The following is a 16,581-nucleotide window of genomic DNA, read 5'->3' as shown; positions in this document are numbered from 1 at the left end:
GTGAGTCATAGATCTTTATAAATGGCTAAGTAGCAGCCAGTAAGTCACTGGACTGCCAAGATAACCCCTATCCAAGCTTTTTATTCATCCTTGCATCTCATGAAATGACCCAATGTTTCCTTTCCAATGCATCTCATGTTGATTGCTTAATAAAAAAAATTGCTATGTATACTTTGACTTAGGAAAAAACTGATGCCAGGCGAGGTGATAAGACAAAAGAGAGGTGACCCTCCCTTACCACTTAAGACCCTGAAGGGGTACACAACCCGGCCCGAGGGGGAACTTTTTCCACCTCCCAATGATCTGGAGCCCAATACTTGTATGCAGATGTAGGTACTCTCCCATTATCACCACCTCTCCTGATGCAATGATCCCCCTTGGACACCCTTTCAATGCTAATGGCACCCATGTATGACACTTGAAGTGCATACAGTTAGAAGAGATGTATGGCAATAAACTTTACTTATGCAATAATGACAAAGAGGATGGACATGCAATGATTCTTGGGATAGTAATCAATATGTTCAAGATGCTATTCATGTTTTTGGTCAAGCCCCTCATTATATGAATCATTCATATAGTGCCCTTGCATTAAGGGATAGATAATGTTGAGACAGACACAAAAATACCATTGCATAATATTTTGATCATTTTTTGTCACAAAGATTAATAGCTCATCTCAAATAGGGCTTTGTCCCCTCCAAATTTGAATCAAAAATCTCACCAATCAGAGTTTCCGACCAAAAGTTACACCCCATTTACTGACAATAGGTCGTGTGGACTACATCCAAATGACTGGCTAGAAAGGTAAAAGTAAGGCCCATGAAGAACTCCAAAAGGAGATTCGAGACTCCATGACCTCCATGAATGATGAACTAAGCTTGACACAAGATTACCATGGTGATATACAATAGGAAATGCCCAATACAGATCCCTACAACCTGCTCAACCACACCTTATGTCAACATGAGCTTCGTCGCATGGACCGGCATAATGACATGGTCACCAACCACCGCCAAAAGATGTCCAAGTTGGATGAAGCAATTGAGAAAATGACACTTTCAAACTCCAAAACTCAACAAAACTTGGACCAGCTCACCACCCTTGTTGCTCAACTAGCTACAGCTTCATCCCAAGAGAAGGCAAATGACTCTAAGCATGAATCTAGATGCCCACCACCTCAAGAGCCATTACATGGTCCACAAGGCATCCTTGGAGCTAAGGGAATTTCCCCTTCTACTTATGAGGTTGGAAAACCCTCTCATGTGCATGATGAGCTCCTATTGAGATCCCCCATCAACCATGTAGCCAACACCCAATAAGGCCCTCTCCCACCCTTGGTAGAAGCTCCCCCACAGTCCCTAGGAGATGCCATGCAACCTATATGAATCAGCCCCATCATGGACAATATCGTACTAATGACCAGCATGGCAATCATGGGCAGCATGGCTATGATAGGAAACATGAGATAAATGCACCACACGGTAAGTATGGGCAGCAAGGTATGTATGGATATCATGGGATGTATGGACAGCCATGGTTTCATGGCGGCAGCAAGGCCCTCGCAATCTATGTGACAAGATTATCCTCACTAAGTACAATGGGCAATCTCCCTCACCATCAAACTTGGAGGAATGGACGTCCAAGTTGAAGTCCTACTTCAATATCTACCCCCGCATTGATAATCACAAAATTATATTTGCTTCTCTCCACTTAGAAGGATTTTCCCACACATGGTGGCGCTATATCAATCAAGAGAATCATCAATTCATTAACTTGAAAGACTTTAAAATGCATATGGTCCAAGTATTTGTGACTCCTGTGGAAAAAGTGTGGTTAACAAGACGATGGTACACTCTTAACCAACGTAATCTCACTGTACGTGAGTACACAAATCAGTTTATGAACTTGACCATGTATGTGGAGAGCATTGGCGATGATGCTAAATTGCATAAGTATATCTATGGGTTGGAACCAAGCATGTCGGAAGATGTCATGGCCCAAAAGCCTACTACACTATTTGAAGCAATTGGATTGGCTAAGAGATATGCAAGGAAGTACCGTAAGAATAAACATTTTCAGCAAGCTTCTAGACAGCCTCGTACTCCTTCAAGATCATCCCCATATGGAGGTGTTTTTCTAGGCACTTGTATCTCTAATAACAGCCCCAAAATACCCACTTACCCCACCTTCCATGCTAAAAGAAAACCAAACACTTTTGGGACAACATTTGGATCTAATGCTGAGAGTAAGAATGCTGAAAATAAATAGTCAACTACATCACTTTCCCATGGAAGGAATAGAAGAAAAAGTCCATATGCTGTTGGGATACATGGATCCACTTGGCTAAGTTTGCCTATAATAACTCCACCCACTCTAGCATTGGAGTTTCCCCTTTTGAGACCTTATATGGATATAAGGTCCCCTTCCCTACCGTCTTATTCAATGATAAGATCAACCCTCAGAGTCAAGCCAAGTTGGATCGCATGTATGCCCTACTTTAGCAATGCAAAGTGAATCTTCAAAAGCCACAAACTCACACGAAACTCTATGCTAATGAGAAAAGAAGGCATTTAGAATTCCAAGAAGGGGAAGTAGTCCTCTTGAAAGTGCCTAAGTCCCGCTACTCCACTCTCAAAGAGGGCAGCTGTAACAAGCTGGCCCATCGCTTCTATGACCCCTACCAAATCCTAAAGGACTTGGCCTACCGATTAGAGCTTCCCCCTACCACCAAAATCCACAATGTATTTCATGTCAACCAGCTGATACCCTTCGTAAGCACCTCAATGGACTATGTGGAATAACTTCCCTCCATAGATGAAGAAGGTATCATTTAGTATATCCTAGGGGCAATCATCGGGCACCAAGATAAGCCCTTAAGATCTCGATGCATCAAGGAGTACATCATCAAATGACAAGGCCTACCCATGGAAGAAGCCTCTTGGGCACCCAACCACCATTATCAATGAATTTTCTCACCTCCAAGAGACCCAATGGACTGAAGACTAGCCATTATGCCCCCATCCTGCCTCCAGACTGCACACTATTTTAGAACAATTTTATACTTGGCCAAATCTCAAGAGAGAGCATCATACATGCCTGAAAGTACTCATCATAAGCTCCGTTTTGACATGTGGCACGTCCCATTTGGAGCAACCTATCAAAAGTTATGACAATTTTTACCTCAATAGGCATGTCATGGACAACATGATGTCCCTAGTCTTTATCCACCCATTTTCATTGTAATGTGGCTCAAAGTAGTATCCCTCCCTAAGCCCATCCATTACTCCCCTCAAGTTCTCTTTATTTTTTAGGACAAAAACCTTCTGGGTTGGGATGGATTGTAACGAGCAGGAAACATAGAAACAAGGGGTTAGACATACAACCACATTGTTTGAGGTATATAAGGTATAAGAGTCCCAAATTAGGGCAACCAGTTATTATCAAGAACATACTCTTCACCTTCTTCTCCAACTTTTCACCTTCTTCTCTAGCTTCCATGGCTTGCTCCTTCTTTCTCCCCTCTCTCTGTTTCTCTCTCCTCTTCTAGTCTTCCTTTCTCTTCTTATTGCTCTTTTCTCTCTCTTTAGCTCCTTCTCCTCTCTCCTCTCAGCTTCATTCATTACACTTGACTTCGTTGCATGGTATTAATGGTTACTTACTCAAAATTGCTACTTTCATACATCAACTCACCACTTTTCTATATCAGATTACTACTTTTATGTATCAACTCACCACTTTCCTATAACATATCATTGTTCTCAAGTATCAATGAACTTACTACCTGCAGTTATAAACTTATTTTCTAGAACAGTAATGGCATCTGTTTTTTCGATTCAACACAAATAAATGCTATTACTAGTACTAAAATGTTACCAACGTAAGTGCAATGAAATGTTATCAAAGTTTGAAAGCTATTTATCCCATAAAACTAGCAAATGACCATAACATCCATAGAATTCCGCATTGTTAGTTCAAGCATTGCAACTTTGACTTATGTAAAATTAATTGCCATTACTTGTTGAACATGTGAATCCTTCTATGGATTGTTTAATCAAGTTAAATTAGTACCTAAATTCATTAATTGTTAGTTTAATAATGTCTCCTTACATTATAGCTAGAATGAAGTGCCTTGAATTGCTAATAGGTAATGAGCCATAGTTTTATAGTACAGCCATTTCAATGCAATATGCCAAGGCTAAGAAATCATCATATACAATGATATCCATAATATATCATAGAGAATGAAGATATAAAATCATAAAAAAATTAGTAAATCATTGCTCCACAACTGCAAAGAATAGCTGCATTAACTTGAAAATATGTCAACGATGTTCTAGCATTTTTAGCATAATAAATGTATAGCAATGTACCAAACAATTTAGATCTCGAATAAGACATTGCATCCTGAAAGAAATATATAAAATAATCCACAACAACTTGTATCTATTGACTTTCAAGTCCTTGGAACCAATTATCTTCATGTTGTTGTCATATTTGTTGTTTTTGAGGTTGTTGTAGCACTTCTTGCTAGTTTTCAACTTGCTATAGTACTTTTTGTTGCTGTAGGGAGGGACTGCAAGAATTCATCTTACTGCTATAGGGACTACAAAAATTCAATTTGCTGTTATCGCAAGGATGTAGACTGGTGGTGCAAAAAATTTTGCTACGACTATAGGAATTGCTAAAATTTAGGTTCTTGCAAATCTTCCTGCAAAAATCTAGATTCTAGCAGTCCTTTCTGTAATCATCATTACATTTTCAGAAGACCTAAATACTTGTGATTTGCTAAAATATCTTGAAAACTTGAAAAATCACTTTGCAAGTAAAAGAATGGAGCAATTCTTAATATAAAAATTTGTAACATATTCTTACTATAAGCATCTACTTCATACAAAATCATCACTTTCATACTCAAAACCCAATCAACATGAATAACATCAACCATTCCTACTGTAACATGAACAATATAAAGATCCAATGTAGGTACTTGCATGATTCAATTTGCTTCAACTTCATGGATAAACCGATTAGAGTCATGAAAGACTTTGGAAATATCAATCTAAACTGAAACATCAACAACCTAATCATTCAATGCAAAGGGATCCTCAAGAATAACATCTTGACTTGCAGCATGAAAAAATGCCAATTGAGCATGCAAATCAACAATTTCATTATCTTCTATAAAACAACTTCCTCAAGAGCTTTAATGACTTCAAATTAATGAGAAACTTGGAAATCCATTGCATTCTTCACTTGAGAAACCTCATGCTATAGTAATGCTCTCTCTTCTTAAAGCCGATTGATAAATGGACAAAGCTTCAATTGCTGCAATTTTTGCCACATTTCTCTCCTTTTCAAGCTCAACAAAAAGCCAATGAATCATCTCAATTGGAGATTGAATCATAGAGTGTACCTCATCTGAAAATTTAGAAAAACCATATAAATTAACTACATTCTGCAATTCTTGATATTCAACAAACTTCTACAAAGGAAATATAGTGTTAATCTTGCAATCTTGCTCTTCCTATAAAGGAATGATTATAGTGCTAATCTTCCAACTCCACGATTCCTATAGTGGAACATTGACTCATTCTTTAGATTGAGCAATGCAATGACCTGAAATATTTTCTTGCGTGCTAGAAACATGGGTATCCTAAATAAATGTATCCAAAGATGGTGCAATTTGCACTACAACTAGTTGCACTTCAAGTTTTTGCAAAGTTTCTTCACTGAAATCCAACTTAGTAGCTGCACTATCATCCTTAACATCAATAAGAGGACTAAGAAAATCATCCATAATGATATCCTCATTGCAATAACCATAATTCTCAAACTCATCATCCATAACAACATCATCTTCTTGAATACATAATTGATCTTCTTAATCACCAATTTAATCATCTTCATTATTGTTTGATAACTTCTTGCTTGTTTTTTTCTTGATTAGAATTGATTTAAGATTGATTATGGTGGCTTGCAAAATACCAAAATATGAAAAATGCCTTGAGATTATTGATGCAAAGTGTGTGATGATCCACTCTCCCATTGGTAAGATGCTCTATTGGGTTTGGGGCACTTGAGGATTCTTGGCTTCTTTGGCTCTTGTCCTCTCTCACTCCCTTTGCCTCGACCTTTGGCAAGACCATGAATAAAGAGCACCAATCATCTCATCATCATTTAAACTTTCCAAATCTGAGTCTAAATCCAAAACATCGTAATACTTCTTGAGTGTTTCAACTGCACTAAGTAATTTGCCAATGCACTTCAAATTTGAGCAAGATTTGAGTTTCTTGCCTTCACAGTCATCATTCCATCCATAAGCATCATGAAGAGTATTTTCAAAAGAATCCAACTTCTCCCATGCTTTATCCATCTTTGAACTTAAGCCATTCTTTGTTACTATACTGATGAAAACTTCTTGCGAATATCATCAAACTCATTACATAAATCAAACATGCAAAAATATCTGTAGGATTTCCCTTCTTCATAGGACCCATGAACATAAGAACAACTCTTTGAAGTATGTCCTGACTCAAAACAGACTTTTCACCTCTTTTTCTTCTTTGATTTACCCATTGCAATTAATCAAATTGAAACTTTGAACTTAAAAACTAGAAATGAAACATGAATGCTCTCTCATTAATCTAGCATAGGCTTCCTTTAGCAAGAAAAAGATATTACTTCCTCATTCTCACTAGATTTAGCTAAAGTTTATTACAGAAAGGGTATTCCTGCAATAATTCTTGCATTTTGAAAGTTCTTTGTGAACAATCTATCTCTATTTCATCAACAATTAAACATATTCATGCTTCTCCTCCTACATTCTTCTGAAACTCCTATTGTTGTTGTTTAGCTAATGGTTTCTTCAATTCCTACGACTTGCTTCTAGACAAAATAACAGAGTAATTATCTGTCATACAAGTAGAAAGGCGAAGCTAACCCAACAAACTGCATCATCCAGCTTCAAGTAATATGTCACTACTTCAAAGCAATTGTCACTACTTTAGGTTTTGACAAATAATTGCATATTTGTAGCATCAAATAAATGTATTTTTTGGTTAGGCTATAAAATCGAAGATGTAGAAGGGTAACAATGATAGAATTACATCATCTTGCTTTAGGAAATATATTGCTGCTTTATACAGGAAACTCAGATTTCTGCCATTCAACACTCATTTTTACAGGTGTTTAAAACTAGAGATATAAGGAAGAAATGGAAAGATTGCCAAAGTGTTGCAAACCTTAATCTATGAAAAATGCATAATAGGATTGCAATGCCTCATACAAGAATATAGCACATTGTTATAGATAGTTCAGTAAATAACATCATATAGTATCAAGTAACTAATAGGAAAACCCAAAAATAATGATATAGGATCATGAGAATGCATCCTACAATACTCATAACAGCAAATCAGCCCTAGAAGACTCTGAAGGGGAGGTTGAAGGGGTGGAAGTATGCAACAAAGAAGTAGTAGTCGCATCCATCAAAGGTGGTAGAAAAGCCAAAGTACCGAGTGGAGAAGGAGAGGGAGGAGTTGAAGATAAGGCAGGGTAGAGACAATGTAGAGGGAAGGAGAGGAATTGAAGGTGGGGGGAGTCAGTCGATGATGAAAATTCACCTGAAATAAAACCATCAATAGGATCCTCGAAGGCTGAAGCCAAGGAATAGTTCCCACTCCTCAAACAGGAACTCTAGATTTGTCACCAATGGTGACTATTCCCCCTCTAGCACTCAGATCCTGGAGCCAATCCTATCTATAGATCGTGTGAGAAAAGGCCCCACTGTCAATGAGCCAAAGCTTATCCTAAGCAAAAAAAGTAAGAGCTATATCCTCCTTGGAAAATACATGCGTAAAGATAGACTCTATTGTTACCGACATAGCCTTCGAATCCTTTTCCTTTGGCTTCAAATGAAGGTACTTTTGCCATCACTTCTTTTTGAGGTAGTGCCCTTCCCACGTTGTGGGCACTTGGGCGGCTTCTCCCTCTTCTCACTGTTCTTGTCCTCTTACTTCTTATCTTGGCTTGTGCCTCCTTCTTTCCTCCACCTGTACCTGTAGTAAATGCCTTGGTGGAGTCAAAACCACTGGCCTCAACCTCTCTAAGTCACTCATCATACTCCAAGACAAGCGATGAAAGCTCTCCCCATAACAGTGACTCACATGTCCTCAATGTGATAAGGCTAGTGTAGAAGACATTGAACCAAGGAGATGGCAGTTGAGTCAAAAGAATCATAGCCATGTCTTCAAAGGATCTCATCCAATCAAGAGAGGCAAGCTCACCTCTTATGTCCTTCATCTTTGTGATGTGGTTCGTCATAGAGAAGGAATCATCGACTGAGCATTTGCAACTTCTCAATGAAAATCTTGTGGAAAAAATGTATTGTGGTAATACAAAGATGCAAGCTTCTTCCACACTTCTGTCGTGGTCTTCAACATTTAAATATACACAAGGATAGAATCCTACAAACTCATAAAGAGAAAGGATCAGGCTTAAGAGTTAAACCAAACTCACAAGGTTACATGGTCCATAAAAGTCCCATCTATTGGATCCTTCTTAGAAAGAGAAATGGAATCTGAAACAAGAGCCCAAAGATCAAAGGTGCCAAGTAAGCACTCCACCTTACACGACCACAAAAAAAGTTCAAAACATCAAGTTTGTCTTCTTTGCATAATGAAGGTAAGATAGGCACCTGCACCAATGGAATCAAGGATGGCATCTTCACTTAGGACGAATCCTTCTATAAAAGATGAATAGAATGGAGACATGTGCAAATGGGAGACTTCTCTCTCCGACTATACTCACAATAATTGCATCTCCACTCAAAAGAGTATTTGGAAAGAAGCTCCTCCTTTGAGTCATCAAAACTCTGAACTGGTAAGATATCTTTGATCCTGCAATCACCCAGAAATCTACATTTATCAAAGAAATAGTTGTCGTCTATCACAATGAAGTTATCACATGCACAGAAAGCTATCATCTACAGCAAAACGCTATTGCATATGCCCAAGAAGCTATCGCCATAGCAAGACGCTATTACCTGCACCAAGGAGAGGTCACCTACAAAAATTACAAGGTCACCAAGGATAGGGCCACCTGGACAAGGTCTCCTAGTCTTGGAGCACCTATAGAGGGAGTAAATGCAAGCTAAAAATCTATGTTTTGAATATCATGACTGCTCCTTTGCAATGAAAACCTTTTCTTTTGCATGAAATTTGCAGACTGTGTCCTCACTTAAGCGATGATACCATATGAGAATGCACAACAAAAGAGAAATACAAATACGAAGAGAAGCCCAGAGAGAGAAGGAGAGAAAGTAGAGGATGAAGAATAGAAGAATGCTGATACAATGGTGATGGATTGTTCAGTCCCTAGACACAGCCCAAAGCATCAATGTGGGCACCAAATCAAGACTGATGATGATGGCAATACCAAAAGCATGGAGAGTCGGAGTATCGAAGTGTGCATGTGTAAAGGGAAGACTAAAGATTGAAATGTCTATGTCTATGCCAAGTTTGGGAGGGGGGGGGGGGGGGAGGAGCATAAATGTTGTCTGACTAGCATAAATGTTTCCATAAAAAATAAGAGTTACCTCGAAAAAATCCTAGATGGCAATGACAATGTTTGGCAAGTATAGGCTGACTATGGAAAGGAGTAACTAGTCTAAGAATGCACACAAGTGGACAAATAAAGAAAATGCACCTAAATTACTAGAGCTCCTATGTCTCCATCAAACTCTAACCGGAGCTCCTCACAACCAAGAGATGACAAACTAACATATGCAAGCTAATAAATCTATCACGACCTCAATGTGACACTAAACCATATATCTAGTAGGCATAGACATCATGCATATAGGTCTCAAGAGTAATAAAAGATAACTATCAAATGCATAATTGACTTAGCAAGGGTAACAAAGCTCAATACATAGCCAAGAAATGTGTATACATCACTCTGACAGAAATAGGTGCATGATCCAAAGCATGAATCAAGTCAGCCCATAAAGATTAACTACATCCAATAAGTATCAAGAGAGCATGTATAGAACTCAATGAGTCCCACTTTCTCAATAAAGACAATCTCAATCTCAACTATGTAAATCAAAATCTCTTTGCAAATATCTAAGTAACATATAGCTCCCACTCAATAAATCTTCAAGAATGTAAGTGAATGATACTATAGCAAAACTGGCCAAAGCTCCAATACATGTAACCAAGCTCAAATGTAAAGCTCAAAGCATTCGATAAGCATATCCAAGTGCATATATGAAGATTAAGCATCAATGCACCCAAATAGTATACCTAGATAGCATCAAATAGCAATAGGCATAAACTATCCTAGAAAAGTGCTTGTTGCCTTGTGTATTACATTAGTAAAAAATATTGCATGAGCTGAGCTATGTAAGCTCAAACCAATTCAATACCATTTCCAAGCATTAAACAATCATCAAGGGCATCAAGGCCAAGCATAAAAGCAATCACACATACACCATGAAGCTCTATGTATGTTTCCCACCACAGATCTTACTTGGCCATTCATTCAAATTTATCTTACACCATGAATCTCAATGGAACAGCCAAATCACACATAATCTCAATAATCTCAATGGAACAGCCAAATCTTACTTGGCCATTCATTCAAATTTCTCACAGATTGCCACATCAACAACATTGACAATTGCATTCACTTAAAGTTCATTGGTGCAAGGATTATCTCAGCCTTCAATGCTAGGGACCTAACTCTAGAACCCAGTTTAATTAGTATTTCCACCCCCTCACCCCAAAACAAACTACTCCTTCAATCAATACAACTCTCCTCTCGCAACTTCTAACCACACAAACTCAAAATCAACGACCTTTGAGCACCAATGCCTCTCTACCTCACATGCACCGGAAGCCCTTATTCCACTCTCATGCAGGATCCAAATCTTCTATCACTTCCATTTCTCAATGGACATGCCATAAATGCCTCCTTAACCAACACATGCCACATAGGACATCTTGATGGGTGCCCAAAGCTACCCTATGTGCCAAAGGGTACTAGCAAGGCTACAAATACCTCTGATTACCTAAGCAAACCACACACGAATACTCGTATCCTTAGGAGCCATTGCTTTGTCCTATGATGGCTCCCACAAATGCTCAAAGCTAAGAACCATAGTAGTAACAGTCCCATGTTGTTGCTTCATCTAAAGGCCCATCACAAGAAGATCAAGTCATGCCAATCTTGCCTTCTACAACATAGAACTCATCATAATTGTTAATCCCCACAAGGACTTTAGGTGCATTATGGTTTATCAACCTAAGCACACCACCATTAATCCCTTCATTCTTTCAAAGGCAACTATATCACTTGAACCTATCAGCCTATATGACCACTCAACACTTCATGAATACCTTACTGCTACATTATTGACCTCCATTATTCTCTCTACCAAGCAAGAACTTATTGCATCTCCCTTTAGGATCAATGAGACCATAGACCACTTCCCCATATCCATTTAAAGAAGATACCTAAAAAACGACCACTCAAATCTATGAAACGGTAGAAGGAGTAGCCCAATAAAACAAGTGAACTCCCATATAATGCTTCTATGAAATGGCAAAAGGATTAGCCCAATAAACCAAGTGAACTCCCATATAAATCTTCTTATATCTAGAATCCACTTTTGGCACCTTTGCAAAAGCTCTCTCCATGATAGATTTAGTCTAGCCTATGACAATATGATTATGCTTGCATCCAAGTGGCATCCCACATGGGAAGAGTACAAGCACCTATACCATAGAAGAATTCATGTTCAATAGACTCTCATGTGAACTTCCCAAACATCAATTGCAAAAATTGCCATATTCTTCCTATCCACGCAATTGTTATAAAGCTTACAGAGCCATCCAAGGTTAAAGCACTCAAATGGAAATGTACCTCCTCTAATCATTTTGCATGGAGTTGATACCAATTGCACCATGATGTGGCAACTAAAGATAGCCCCCTTTTCACCTTGGCTAAATAGTGACATGCAATGAGTTTGGTATGTAACGACTCCACATATTGTGACCCTATATCATTAAGTCCATCCTTGGATCCCGCAAACTAGGTGCATAAAAGAGTTGCTACATCACGCAATGTTAGACAAGCACATGACCAAAGAGAAACTTTGCATCACAAGTTGCTTTAATTCTCCTCATTGTTTAATAACATTACATCCTACTTCTCTATCCTCATGGAGACTTGGACACCCTCGCCGCAAACTAGGTGCATAAAAGAGTTGCTACATCACACAATGTTAGATAACCACATGACCAAAGAGAAACTTTGCATCACAAGTTGCTTTAATTCTCCTCATTGTTTAGCAACTTTACATCCTATTTCTCTATCCTCATGGAGACTTGGACACCCTCGCCGATGAGTTTAATTATAATCCAATTTTCTACAATTGCCCACATGTGTAGTATAGATATGGAGGCTCAAGGAAGATTAATGGGACTCTAAGCTTATAAATTCCTATGATCATAGGAGTGTGATCACATACAACCCAACTTTGAGGGGTTGGAAGGTCCTATCCTAGGTGGGACAATTTTCACTACTCTTGTGGGAGTGATAGTTTTGTATAAAGTTTTCAAAGTAATATAAATATCTTCTGAAGTGTTTGTTATCTACTTAAAGGATGTGATTAGAAAATATATAAAAGAAGAATAAATGAAAGCTATTTTTATATGTCCAAATATCATGGTGGCATATCTTGGTTAAAACATACCTACCAAGAAAAGTGGTCTTTAATCCCAATGATCAATCGCCTATGGCTAAGTGAACTTGATAAGTCAAGTAACTTTTCTAAACACTAGATAAAGCTGTTAGAAAGTGACTGCCATAATTTTTGGTAGGGTAAAATCGGCTTAACATTGCTCTAGGGGACCAGAGTGTGGTTTGAGTATTGGTCCTAAGGGCTATGGAACTTTAAAAGACAATTCTACTCTCTTTGAATTAAGTATAGTGTTATCTTTAAACCAAGTATAGTGTTAGCCCAATCTCACCTTTACTTGGTTGTGAAGTGACCCTTCTTAAGTGGGTCTTATAGTTCTATTAGGGTTTATCATCCTACATTTTTACCTATAAAGAGGCAACTCTTTCACAATAAGTAGAAGAATTAGCTAAGAGAGGGAGAGTATCGCCAATAAGAGTAATGAGAAGATGGCTAAAAACCTACCACTTGTTAATCAACAGATATATTAACATCTGGTTGCAACCATCCAAATCATGTAGGTAAAGGTCACTAAGCTAGAAAAAGTGAAAGCCACAAAGGTGGTCACCATCACTTCATACGGAGACAAAAAATATCCGATTGAGTTACCACATGCCCACCTTCTTGAGTTTTCTTCAAATTTAGTTTGCATTGCTAAAGTAAGGCCTGCATTCGATCCAATTCTTCTTTACTTTGAGGATTGATCTTGTCATTGAAAATGACCGTCGGAATAAGGATCTTGTATCCATATAAAGCCTCAAAAGGAAAAACTCCAATGCTGGAATGAGTGGAGTTATTATAGGCAAACTCAACCAAGTGTAGCCATGAGTCCCATACATACTAAACATCATCGCAAAAATGCCTCAAGTAAGTTTCCAGTCACTTATCAACCCTCTTTGTTTGGCCATCCATATGTGGGTGATAGGCTAGAGAGGGAGCCAATTGAGTGCCCATTGAGCTGAATACCGTCTAACAAAAGTTGCTCATGAATTTGGCATCCCTATCATGTATAATAACTTGCAATAATCCATGTAATTTAAACACAGATTCCATGAACTGGCTGGCTACTTGTGATATAGTATATTGGACTTTTGTAGGAATAAAATGAGCTGCCTTAGTAAGTCTCTCCACTACTACATAAATGTTATTCCACCCTTTCTTGGTGAGAGGCAAGCCCGTGATAATGTCCATTGTGATGTGTGTCAATTTGCCTTCAAGAATGGGTAGTGGTTGTAGCAACCCACTTGGCTTTAATGTGTTTTCCTTGTTTTGCTGACATTCTTAATAGGGAATCAACCACTACATTGTCCTTCCCACGCGTATGTGTAATACCAAAATCATAGTTCTGCAAAGTGGCTACCCACCTACGTTGCTTGGGAGTGAGATTAGACTGGGATAAGAAATACTTGAGTACCTTGTGGTCACTTTTGACTCTAAATCGACTACCATATAAATAATGGTGCCACTTTTTAATAGCATGGAGGATTGCCAGTATTTCCTAGTCATAAACATTCATCACCCTCTCATCTTCAGCAAGTTTACGGCTTTCAAATGTGATTATCCCATGTTCATGTAAAATTACTGCACCTATACCCCTCCCACTAGCATTACACTGTATGGTGAACTCCTTGGAAAAGTCAGGGCAGACTAGAATTGGGACCGAAGTGAGTAAGTCCTTTAACTGGTTGAAGCTCCTATCTGCAACAACATCCCAATGTATCCCATACATAAATACATCAATGGCATACTACTTTCTTGCTATCCAAAGGGGGTACCTACACCTGCACCTAAACTTGAATATACATGGACTCCAAGACGCAAGGAGGTGTGCAGAGTTCCTCCCCAACCAGGTTGTGCACCCCTTCAGGATCTTTGATGTGAGGGAGAGTCACCTCTCTTTTGTCCCACATTTCACCGGGCATCTGCTTTTCCTCGCGGGAATATATACATGCAATGGCATGCCAAGTTTAAAAATCAACATGAAGTGCAATGCAAGAAAATTGAGAATGGAATGAAATGGGACTGGTGAAGGCTTACCATGTAGTGACTCACTGCTTGCTTACCTTTATTATAATGGATTTCTCAATAATGTATTATGCTTAGTCAATCAACAACAGTCCAATGGTTAAGGTCAGGAAAGAGTATCAACACCAAAAAAAATTCAGCATTAAACAACTCATTCCAATGCAAGGGAAGCATAACAACATGACTGAGATAAAATGGGCAACATTTAAGCAATCAAGCCTTCACCTAATGCATCAATTAGCTCCTGAATCTCTCCGACAAGTGGCATAGGCTCAACAAGAGGATGAAATGAGAGAGAGATAAAGAACTACCTCTTCGTGCTCGATGAAGATATATAGTTCAATCAAGAGCCAAAGCCTCCAAGATTAGGGGAAGCGCAAGCACTGGCGTAGACAAGGCAAAAGTAGCATTTCCAGAAAAAGTTGTGGGATAATGTCTTTGTATTGCTTCTATGAAGTTAAAGCTCTTTCCAATGCTGTTGCATGCTCCAGAATGAATAATTGCCACGGGCTGTCCTCCATCTTCTACTAGAAGACAGATTGAATGCACATCTAAAGACCCTGAATCATGTATTCTTGCTCCAATTCCTTTGTCTGTTCTTGGTTATGCAATCACAACCCCATGCTCGATTTCCTTCTTTGAAATTATGATCGGACTGGCCAAGCCAAGGCAATGGATTACGATAGCTTTGTAGAATGTGGCCTTATTGTCAAGGGATTAACTGAAAAGTTCAAGGAACAAGATACACAGCTGAAAGGATCTGCAACTATGGACTATCAAACCTTCATGCTTATGGTTCTCCCCTTCGTAGTTGCATGATGTTTGTGACAATCTTCTTTACACAGCATGAGTGTTAATGTAATAGGATCAGAAAAACAACTGCCAGTGCAACATTTGCAAAAGCACGTTTGTGCTAGCACATCATCTGTGTGGTGTGGCCATGGGCATAGACACCATTTGTCCTGAGTTGTACATGAATGTCAAATGAGCAGCACTTCATGCTCTGGGAAATTCCCTTTCTTGTTGTTCATTTCATTAAACAGAGGGACAGAGGCTGCGACTAAGGGCCACTGCAAGCAGCCGGATCATTAAAGGGAGGGATATATGCTAGACTTTTCTTTCTAATCACGCAATCCGAACCAATACGCTGCCTAGTGAAACGTCGAGAGTTGACCGGCCGATGAAGGTATTTAATAAAAGATTATGTTTCGATGGAGACTTACCTTGACTGCAGTAGAAGCACGAAAACCTCAATTAACAATTCTGTATCTACGTTAGTGAAACGCCTCCACTCCCAAGGACGATCCACCTTCCCTGCTGTAACGTGGCCGTCGTGTCCAACTCCCCGGCTAGCTGGCCCGACGAAGCGGACAATCAATTCTACAGCAAGCCCCCGCGATGGAGGCTCTTCTTCAGAAAGCTCAGGGCTGAGACGTGGAAGATGAACTGCTCCAAGCCTGCGCGTTTGGGTTTTCACTATGACGCCCTTAGCTATGCCATGAATTTCGACGACAGATACTGGCAGCAAGGCATCTACCCTTCTAGGTTCTCAAGCCCGATCCTTATGGAAAGCTATAAGGGAAAAACCCTTTCTTTAGTGGATTGCTCATTCTAGCAAACTTTACTTGATCAAATTTACTTGATCATCACAAGTGACTCAATTGGAGTGAAGTTTGAGAAAGTTAAAGACACACAAAATGGCAAGGTCTTCTGCTTGCTCCAAGCCTGCTATCCGATCTTTAGTGATACATGTCTTCAATGATGCCTACCATGTCTGTACATGTGTACCTGAAGTTCTTGGATTTGTGTGG

At 39.0% G+C, this 16,581-nt stretch overlaps 1 long non-coding RNA gene across 1 annotated transcript; it reads right to left on the bottom strand.

Annotated features, from left to right (window-relative positions):
- Positions 1 to 7,177: 7,177 nt before the first annotated feature.
- LOC148026267 (uncharacterized) lies at positions 7,178 to 16,329 on the bottom strand. Its single transcript, XR_015692819.1, has 3 exons — positions 15,994 to 16,329; positions 8,169 to 8,900; positions 7,178 to 8,060 (listed from the first exon to the last, which is right to left on the bottom strand). It is a non-coding gene; the product is annotated as an uncharacterized LOC148026267 (long non-coding RNA).
- Positions 16,330 to 16,581: the final 252 nt, after the last annotated feature.

This window comes from Lygodium microphyllum, chromosome 13 (genome assembly GCF_053477565.2).
Source record: "Lygodium microphyllum isolate KBCC chromosome 13, Lygodium_microphyllum_v1.1.10, whole genome shotgun sequence".
NCBI classification, from domain to species: domain Eukaryota; kingdom Viridiplantae; phylum Streptophyta; class Polypodiopsida; order Schizaeales; family Lygodiaceae; genus Lygodium; species Lygodium microphyllum.
Note: the sequence above shows the minus strand (reverse complement) of the source record. Positions and strands in the feature narration are given on the sequence as shown.